We start from the raw sequence: 11,310 nt of genomic DNA, 5'->3' as shown, positions 1-11,310 counted from the left end.
GTAATGTTCAGTAGCTGTAAAGTTTTTCAGTTCCCACCTGTCAGGACTTAGTTTGCTTATTCTCTAGTGATTCATTGGCCGGCACCATGTCATCTTTATTCCTTACCCCTTTGTCACCGCAACCATAAGAATTTTCTCCTTCACTTCCTTATCTTACACAATGGGCTCATTCTCCCGTCCTCGTCGGAGGACATTTTCTTGACCTGAAATTCTCACAATTTTCTTTTGTACGTTTTTGGGTTAACCACAAATGTGACTCCTGCAGAAAGAAGTGAATGGGATTCCCATAGGACAGTCCGACACTTTACCAACCAAACCGAAGAAGTACAGTAGATCCGATCACACGCGTTTTATGCAATGAAGAGAAAGCTGAAGAAAGAGCATCGTCTGTGTAGATGTTACTGACCACATCTGGACTATTAGGCCTGGTCTAATTAGACCTAAATAGTGGTAAAGTGATCCGTAATAACCAGAAGTCTACTTTAAACGGTACATGCACCTTTAAATATATCATCGAGATATAGATGTTAGGTGGGGTTGTATGAGATTCGAAAAAAATATGACTGCTTTCTTCCAGAAACAGCGCCACTCCCCTCCTTAGTCTGTGCTTGGTATTGCAGCTCAAACCCAATTCCTTGAATACGGCTGAGCTGCAATACCAGACGTAGCCCATGGACAGGGGTGGCACTGTTTCTGTAGAAAGCTTTTTTTTTTTTTTTTAAATTCTCATACATCCTCTTTAAGTATAATGGAATGGGGAGCATTGTGGATCTCATAAAAGGTTTGTATTTTGAGTCATTCTTTGTATGCGGCCACACATTTGTATTCACTGATCATGCGTCCGGGCAGGTGACGTTGGAGGTGTCACCATTGGCGGATGAGGGTGAGCAGCGACTGATGATATGTAACGCTTTTATGGACGGAGAGCACGGGTTTGGAGATTTATATGGACCGTGACTGTCTTGTAAAGATTTCTGTGTGTGAATCAGTCGTTCTAAGAAGGGAGGAGGCGTGAAAGACGAGCAGGATCAGCGTCATCATAAAAAGATAAAAGCCAGTATAATAATTCCCTGTGGTTTTGGCCACAGAGCAGGTTCATGACCTAATCATACAATTTGATCTTCTACCATTAGGAATTGACCACTGTTGGACTGGGATACAGTGGGCCCACCATAGGTTCTAGGGGGTCCGTTCCCTCCAGTTACACACTTTTAGTTGCCATGTAAGCTTTTCTTTGTGAAATAACCCAAAAAGTGCTAGACCCCAGCAAGTGATCAGCAGGTTGGGTTGTCTTCTGCTGAACCTCGTGGATCATGTTGGATTTTGGCCTCGTCATTTTGTCAGAACTTTAGACCACCGGAGGATGTTTTGCTAAGTCAGTCCAGGTTTGACCAGGCCGTGGACCTATCCAGAGCTAAATGGTAACAACTGGTTTTACCAAATGCATTTCACAAAAGAAACGGATGGTTCTTCGTTTTCGACCATGTATTCAATGATGCCTCCAGGACCACAGATTGGCCACCCAAGATGGAAAGCTACAAGTAAAAACTGAACGCATGCTTATTAGTCCTCATCAGTGCACGGTCCAGGATAGTCAACAGCAGTAGGTCCAGCGAAAACAGAAAATACTCCCAGAAACATTTTAGTCTGGAGAAGAAAAGGATCTCACACATGGAAAAAAAAGTTAGTCATAGGAAGTATTAGTAATATAGTTTGAAAGGCTGAAAGAAGACGTAAGTCCATCCAGTTCAGCCTATTATCCTGCAATGTGGATCCACAAGAAGGCAAAACCCTCATGAGGCAGAAGTCAATTTCTCATCTTAGGAAAAAAATTCCTTCCCGACTCTAAATCTGGATCAGAATAAATTTCCTGGATCAACGCCCCATTTCCGGTAATCTAGTAACCATAACTTGTAATATTACTACACTCAAGAAAGACATCCAGGCGAATTCACCTTAACTTCTGGTAGAGTACCATAGTCTCACTGCTCTTACAGTAAAGAATCAATCCTCTTCTTTGTTTGTGTAGAAACCTCCTTTCCTCTCTAGATGTCCTCCTTGTTATAGTTACAGTCCTGGGTATGAATATATCATGAGAGAGATTTCTGTATTGACCTTTGATATATTTATACATAGTTATTAGGTCATCCCTCAGCCCTAATTTTGAGAATTTTTCTGGGTACTGTAGTACACCCATTCCATGTATTACTTTGGTAACCCGCTCAAGCTCTACTATGTCTTTCTTTATCACTAGTGCCCCAAAACAGTACACAATAATCCATGTGCGGCCCGGCTAGAGAAGCCACAGATGAATTTGAGACCAGGGTAGTGTTGCATTTTGGTTGGTTGTCCACAGGATACTACCCTTGCCTATTAGGATATTGAGGACTCCCGTTCACCAATGCTTGCTGGCTGCTTTCCTACACTTACAAACAGCCCCTTCTAATAAAGTCTGTGGACGTTACGGAAAGAGCTGCTTGCACTTCTCCATTGACTTCTATGGGGAAGGCAGCCAATGTGAATCAGGGAACAAGGTCATTAGAGCGGGTGCATGCAGTTGCCTAGCAACAGGTATTGCAACCAACGAGAGACTACAAAAAACCTCCATGCTCCAGAACTATTTTAAAAGGAAATGTAAACATTAAAGTGAAGCTCCACCAATAAGCCGCTTGCTGGTACATCATTGTATAATAAAAAGTGTAAAACGGTTTGAATGAGTTGCACCAAATTTGTCATACGACATGCACGATTTTGATAAATTTGCTGCAATTTGCACCATATTCAGCGTCTCGTAAATGGATGCATCTTCTGCAGCATTAATAAATCTTCCCCTTTGTGTTAGTTTTGCCTGCACATTATCGGGACAGGTTTATCCATTCACTTTCAGCAAACAGAGATCTTGAAAATGATGAAGAATTGAAACAAAGTATATTAGAAAGCTGCAGGACTTTCTATTCTACAATGATTAAAGAGGCTCTGTCACCAGATTTTGCAACCCCTATCTGCTATTGCAGCAGATCGGCGCTGCAATGTAGATTACAGTAACGTTTTTATTTTTTAAAAACGAGCATTTTTGGCCAAGTTATGACCGTTTTTGTAGTTATGCAAATGAGGCTTGCAAAAGTCCAACTGGGCGTGTTTACAGTAAAAGTACAAGTGGGCGTGTATTATGTGCGTACATCGGGGCGTGTTTACTACTTTTACTAGCTGGGCGTTCTGATGAGAAGTAACATCCACTTCTCTTCAGAACGCCCAGCTTCTGGCAGTGCAGACAGCGTGTTCTCCAGAGATCACGCTGTGACGTCACTCACAGGTCCTGCATCGTGTCGGACGAGCGAGGATACATCGGCACAAGAGGCTACAGTTGATTCTGCAGCAGCATCAGCGTTTGCAGGTAAGTAGCTACATCGACTTACCTGCAAACGGCGATGTAGGACCTGTGAGTGACGTCACAGCGTGATCTCTTGAGAACACGGCTGTGTCTGCACTGCCAGAAGCTGGGCGTTATGAAGAGAAGTGGATGATACTTCTCATCAGAACGCCCAGCTAGTAAAAGTAGTAAACACGCCCCGATGTAACACACATAATACACGCCCAGTTGTACTTTTACTTTAAACACGCCCAGTTGGACTTTTGCAAGGCTCATTTGCATAAATACAAAAATGGTCATAACTTGGCCAAAAATGCTCGTTTTTAAAAAATAAAAACGTTACTGTAATCTACATTGCAGCGCCGATCTGCTGCAATAGCAGATAGGGGTTGCAAAATCTGGTGACAGAGCCTCTTTAAGCTTTATTGACATTAAGGCCTCATGCACACGACCGTGATTTTCGGGTCGGCCGGCTGCGGAGTGTCACCCGCGAGCCGCCCGCAGATCGCGGGCCGCCCATTATTTTCTATGAGCCTGGACACCACAGTCGTGTGCATGGCCCCATAGAAATGAATGGGGCTGCAATTCTCCTGTGGATTTTCGGGTGAATTGCGGCTGCAAAAGCACATTCGTGTGCATGGGGCCTTATCCAGAAAACTATGTAAAGCTGGGAAGTAACAACTGTATATAGTTTAATTTGGAACAACTTTTAAGTAGGTTTTTATAAAAAAAAAATGTTTTTACTTTTCGAGATACATCTTCTATATATCCTGTATACATAGAAGCTGTAACTTGCCGTCTTAGCCGAATCCGTCAGTTCTGCAAGACTAAGGGTATCTTCACACGGCTTATCAAAATATATCTGAAAATATGGAGCTGTTTTTAGGCAAAAACAGCTCCTAATTTTCAGACGTTTTTGTAGCAACTCGTGTTTTTTGATGCGTATTTTACGGACGTTATTGGAGCTGTTTTTCAATGGTCAATGAAAAACGGCTAAAAAAAAAGTCCCAAGAAGTGTCCTGCACTTCTTTTTCGCGGGCGTCTTTTTACGCGCTGTATTTTGACAGCGATGCGTAAAATTACACCTCGTGGGAACAGAACATCGTAAAACCCATTGCAAGCCACGGGCAGATGTTTGTAGGTGTAATGGAGCCGTTTTTTTTCAGGCGTAAAACGCTCGAATTACGTCTGAAAACACTGCGTGTGAACATACCCTAACAGCTTCGGTGAGCGCCGATCCTGCATGTCTCTGACCGGTTATCGATCACATCTAAGTTCTTGAAAATAGGTGGATTCTGCGCGTCAGAAACAATACAGGACCAGTGCTCACCGAAACCGTCAGTCCGGCTGACCTGACGAATTCGGCTTCTAAGTATTTTATAAAACCTATGTATAGTGATTTAACCCCCACATATCTGGTATCTCTATAACCGTCACAAAATTTACCATAAATATATACACTTGAGGTCGGCAACAAACCACGTTAAAAAAAATTAAAAAATAATATGGTGGAATTGTGTTTTTGCAAAAATAAAAACGTAATTAGTTAAAAATGGCTCGGTCCTGAAGGGACACATGAAAAGAGACACCGAGGTTCAGGGCTTGGGTGTAGCTGCTTCCGATCGTATTCTCTATAGCTACTCCCCTGGGGACACAACAGGGTGGCATGCGCTCCAGTAAGGACTCCACGTGTCCTATGGGAAAAATGCCCAAAAACAAATAAAAAAACTGCAGATGCGCCGAATAATGGATTTGCGCTCCTTCCATGTGCACGGACATCGGGGTGCGATACAGACAGTCCTGTTCTTTGTGGCTCTCCAGGTACAGGCTGATAACACGTTGCAGCTCCACTAGTCGCTCACGCCCTCGCTATATTTTTATCACTACAGACACAGTTTAGTCATAATAATAATAATTACTACACCACAAGCCGAGCGCAGAGCTGAATCAGTTTATTACTGGGCAGGATTGTCAGCAGCTCAGATGTGTCCTCTGCTCCATGGCGGCTGGTGAGTACATTTACTGCTCCTGGGACTCCACAGATCTAAGCGGGAACTCTAGACCTCACCTGGAGGGGCACAGGTGCTGCTCTGATCTTTTTGGAGTGGGTGTTAGATAAAGATTTAGCAGAGTTGAGTTTGTCAGCACAGCAGAGCTGGGTTTGTTACTTGGTCATTTAGCTTTTCTAACCTCTTGAATGGGAAATCTATCATGACCATTATCATGCTATGCCAGAATGACTGAGAATTCCCCAAAAAAGTGGAAATCTCCCAGACTTCTGAAAGTGTAGGCTTTTCTTCCGGGCTCATTGGTGGTTCAGAGGCGGCAGCAGGAACTGACTTGTGTCCCTACGTCTCGTCTCTATATGCGCAAGTGTGCATCTGTTATTCCGTAGACAGCTGGGACTAAGGCCTTATGCACATGACTGTGCATTTGCGTCCGCAATTTATCCGCATTTTTGCAGATAAATTGTGGATCAATTCATTTCTATGGCTTCATGCACACGACTATGGTTTTCACAGATCCGTGCTGTGACCGCGAATTCAGACCGCAAAAACTCATTTTACGGTCCAGAATTGCGGCTTCACTAAACTGGTGAAATCTTTTTTTTTGTTGAGAATCTGTGAATCCTGATGACAAACAGAGGCACAAAAAAGTTTTTTTGCGCTCAAATGGACCGCAACGGATCCACGGTTTTGCAGATTGCACAACTAAGATGGGTGTGTGTGTGTGTGTGTGTGTGTGTGTGTGTGTGTGTGTGTGTGTGTGTGTGTGTGTGTGTGTGTGTGTGTGTGTGTGTGTGTGTGTGTGTGTGTGTGTGTGTGTATGAGGCGAAATGGTGGTACCCGCTGTCATCTCTGCACCATCAGTGGCATCATGATCAAGCCCTAGGTAATAGAAAGGAAGGGGCACTGTAGCTGGCACTGTTAAGGGGGCACTGTGGCTGGCATTGGTTCTGGCACTGTTAAGGGGGCATTGTGCCTGGTACTGTTATGTGTTCCTAAGATTAGTTATACTACAAAGAACTCATCGTGCCAAGTACACAGCATATTAGTATATGTCAAGGGCACAGAAGTGCAGAATTTAGTGTAGCAATAAACGCATTAATGTATCAAGTTACAGAGTCGGGCAAGAGTCGGACAAGTACTCCGTTGTTTATAGTTCTATAGAAATATTGATCACAGTTTGGCAACTTGCGTCATTCCAGCAGGTGTAGAACTAGAACTTCCAACATGGTAAAACACCCGGTCCCACAAATGCCTCAACGGCCTTTAATACGGGGTGACGATTGCCCGAACAATCATTGGTACAAACATTCATTCCGGATCATTGCCCAGTGTAAACATGCCCAGCGATCAAACAGCAAAACGCACTCGTCTGTCATTGATGGCATCGTTTAAACGGGTATAAAAAATAATGGTTTGTCGGCAGCACATCCCCCTCGTGTAAGGCCTTATTCAGACGAGCGTATTTTACGTCCGTGTGCTGTCCGTTGAAGCGTCCGACAGCACTGACCCATGCAAATGGGGCTATTTACACATGCATTTTTGCATGCACCGTCTGTCCGTTGCGTGAAACTCACTGCATGTCCTATCTTGGTCCATTTTTGCAGAACACGTCCATTTTGCATTGAAGTCTACGGGTGCGTGAAAAACACGGACAGCACACGGACGACATCTGTGTGCTGCCCGTGTTTCACACATCAGTTGCTAAAGAAACGCAGAGAAAAAAAACAGGAAATGTTTGTAGAGGGGAAACACGTATGTGAAAAACGGACGCCACACGGAGGCCAAACGGTACTGAAATTCGGTCCGGTTTTTTTGCGGACACGCTCTTCTGAATAAGGCCTAAAGTGTATGAGAACCCCCTCACGATCAATGCTACATGAAAATGAAAGTAAATTATGGGCAGTATGGCCCGTGTCAAAGGACCCTAAAGGTGTAATCACATGGCGCGGTTTTGCCGTATTTTTTTGGCCGCGTGGCTGAAATCCGCATAGAAAAAAAACCGCATATTTTGCAAATCATAGCAAAGCAAATACACATGCATTTTTTCAGTGCAGTTTTAAGCTGCGCGGCCAATAACGCGGCAAAGTTGCACCGTGTGAATATGCCCTTTGATACCAAAGTTGCCTAAGATCATCACAGATGTTTGGAGCTCTAGAATTAGACATTAAGGGAGATTTTCTGGCGTAGAAAACCACAATTTGCGCAGAAACTTGCTTGTTTTATAAGGGACTAGATTTGATTCTCAGGAGCACAGACGGTCAGAGATTCGCCTAATTTACTAAGACGCCCGCGCCTCTTCATAAATTAGGTGCATTTTACAGCGACTTTATTTAGATTAAAACTGGCGTATAAAGCACCCCCAATAATTTGTACCCGATGTTCTCCCTTATGACACTTCTTGGCTGGCATAAATTTTGCACATTTTACAACTTCTCTTAGCCATGCCGTTTTTCTAAACGCTTACAAACCTCTTAAAGGGCGACGTAAAAAGGGTCTTAAAATAGAAACAATTTGGCACCTGCCATGAACTCCACATTTTTGGCGCATTTTGCTTAGTAAATCTTCCACACTGTCTTGTTCTATGGCCATAGACATAAGATGGAGGTTGGACTGTGCATACATGACATTACCTCCCAACTTTCAAGTATTACAAAAAGGGACAAGCTATTTTTTTAAGCCACGCCTCTAATCCCACCCATACACACCCGATTCAGCCCACACAGTATCATGCTCCCATAATGCCTCCCACACAGTATAATGCCCACAAATGCCCCCATGCAGTATGCCAAATTATAGCTGCCACCATACATTATAATGTCCACAGATGTCCCCATGCAGTATAATGCCCAAACAAATTCCCCCATACAGCATAATGCCCCCATAGCTGCCCCTACACCATATAATGCCACACAGATGCCCCCATAGCTGCCCCTACACAGTATAATGCCCCATAGCTGCCCCCACACTGTATAATGCCAAATAGCTGCCCCCACACAGTATAAAGCCCTCTAGCTGACACCATACAGTATAATGCCCCCATAGCTGCCATCATACAGTGGAATGCCCCATAACTTCCCCATACAGCTTAATGCCCCCAAAGCTGCCCCCATACAATATAATGACCCATAGCTTCCCCACGCAGTATAATGCCCCCTTAGTTGCCGCTAGTGCCAGTGGCCACGTAGATAGTGCCACAGTGCCCATGTAGATAGTGCCCCTATATAGTGCCACAGTGACCCATGTAGATAGTGCCACAGTGACCCATGTAGATAGTGCCACCCTTCTGTAGATAGCGCCATTGGGACTCCCTCTAGAAGCGGAATACCCAGCCAGAGCATAGGCAGTGGATTGCGCTCCTTGAAGGAACCCCTGATGTCACTCTCCATATATGAACAGTGATGACAGTGGCTTCCCCTGGAGCGGAATATATGAACAGTGACCTCAGGGGTTCCCTCTAGGAGCGAAATCCCCAGCCAGAGCGTCGGCAACGGGGATCCCGCTGCAGGAGTAGCCACTGACGTCACTGTCCATATATCGGCGAGCGGATAGACATAAGGCCTATTAGGTGTCTTGTGGAGTTAGGCTTTGTTCACATCACGTTAATTTGCCTCTGTTTAACGTATACATCAGAAGAAGAAACCGGCACATACAGTGGCATCCGTTGACCATAAGGACCCATTGTAAAAACAACCTATACCGCATGGTATACGTTGTTTTACAATAAGGGGCAATTCACTGACACTTGGCAGATTAAAGCTGGAGACGAGTATGTTTCACAGAGGCCGGGGCCGATGCCATACCGCGGCTCCAATCACCCAAAAGGTTCCATTGTAAAAACAAAACGTATACTTTTAACATATACATTCTTCTCTGGATACTGTTGCATGGATTAGCGCAGTATACTACGCTATTCCATGCTTTTCTGGTAAACTAACATCTACCGGTCAGACGAAGGCCAAAAGTACACTCTTTTGGCTTCTATTTGGCAATGGAAGCCTCTGGACACGTTTAGCGTGTACATTGGGTCCTTTCCTAGCGTACATGCTAAACATATGGCAAAAATGTGATGTCAATGGGGCCCTAAACTCAACCCCGGGTAGATGCCTTCATGCATCTCCTATTAGGGTATGTTCACACGCAGAGTCAAAAACGGCGGAAAATTACAGGCGTTTTTGAAACTGAAAATGAAGCTTCTTTTCATTTGGGCTGGGTTGACACGACCACATTAACGTCCGTAATGGACGGACGTATTTCGGCCGGAAGTCCCGGACCGAACACAGTGCAGGGAGCCGGGCTCCTAGCATCATAGTTATGTACGACGCTAGGAGTCCCTGCCTCTCCGTGGAACTACTGTCCCGTACTGAAAACATGATTACAGTACAGGACAGTTGTCCTGCAGCGAGGCAGGGACTCCTAGCGTCGTACATAACTATGATGCTAGGAGCCCGGCTCCCTTCAGTGTGTTCGGTCCGGGACTTGCGGCCGAAATACGTTCCGTCCATTACGGACGTAACATGCTCGTGTCAACCCAGCCTTGGAGCTTCTTTTGAGGCGTTTTTCATAGTGTTCAATGGAAAATCAGCTCCAAAAAACGCCTCAAGAAGTGACATGCTACTTCTTTTTACGCTCCATTTTTTTTAAAACAGCGGTGTAAAAAAGACGCCCCGTATGAACTAAATGCTGTTTTTCCCATTGATTTCAATGGGAAGATGTTTGTAGGCGTTCAGCTTCCGTTTTTTCAGGTGTTTTTCGAGGCGTAAACGCCCCCAAATACGCCTGAAAACACTGTGTGTGAACATACCCTTAAAGTCATGCTAAATTCAGGCAGCCAAGTCCTCGACAACTTAGGGTATGTTCACACGGGCTATTTTCTGACGTTTTTCGGGCTGTAAACGCCTGAAAAATGGCCGAAAAATCGGAAGAACACCTCTAAAAATCTGCCCATTGATTTCAATGGGAAAAACATTTTTGTAGCAACTCGCGTTTTTTGCTGCGAATTTTCGGACGTTATTGGAGCGGTTTTTTAATGGTCAATGAAAAAACGGCTGCAAAAACGTCCCAAGAAGGGTCATGCACTTCTTTTTCGCGGATGTCTTTTTACGTGCCGTGTTTTGAAAACGAGGTGTAAAAAAACGCCCCGTTGGAACAGAATGCCGTATTTCCCATTGAAATCAATGGGCAGATGTTTGGAGGCGTTCTGCTTCGAGTTTTCAACCGTTTTTCTAGATGTTTAAGGCCCAAAAACCTCTGATAACACTCCGTGTGAACATACCCTAAGAGGGTTATTCAGGTTTTCAGCCTCCGAATGTAGACAAACATTCCCATTCACTGACATCAAGCAACTGCATACCTCCCAACTGTCAAGTATCGTAAAGAGGGGCAAGTGTTGCAGGAAATTTTTCCCCTTTTAAGTCACGCCTCTAATCCCACCCAATCCCCGCCCATACACACCCGCTTCAGCCCACACATTGATGCCTTATACAGTATAATGACCCATAGCTGCCCCATACGCTATAATGCCCCCTTAGCTACCAGCATACACTGTAATACCCCTTAGCTGCCACCATACACTATAAAGCCACGAAAGCTGCCCCATACAGTATAATGCTCCTGTAGCTTCCTGTAGTGTCAGTGCCCACAGTACCCATGTAGATAGCGCCACACACTGCCCACGTCGATAGTTCCACACACAGTGCCCATGTAGATAGCGCCACAGTGTCCCCTGTAGAAAGTGCCACCCTCCTCTGTAGCCATTGTGACTCCCTCGAGGGTCGGAATCCCCAGCCAGAGCATCTGCAACTCCGTGGCCGGAGGTTCCGCTCCTGGAGGAGCCACTGACGTCACTGTCCATATTGTTGACAGTGATGTCAGAGATTCCCTCTAGGAGCGAAATCCCCAGCCATAGCACCGACAACGTTCTGGCAAGGGATT

This window comes from Rhinoderma darwinii, chromosome 8 (assembly GCF_050947455.1).
Source record: "Rhinoderma darwinii isolate aRhiDar2 chromosome 8, aRhiDar2.hap1, whole genome shotgun sequence".
NCBI lineage: Eukaryota > Metazoa > Chordata > Amphibia > Anura > Rhinodermatidae > Rhinoderma > Rhinoderma darwinii.
This window is presented reverse-complemented; position numbering follows the sequence as displayed.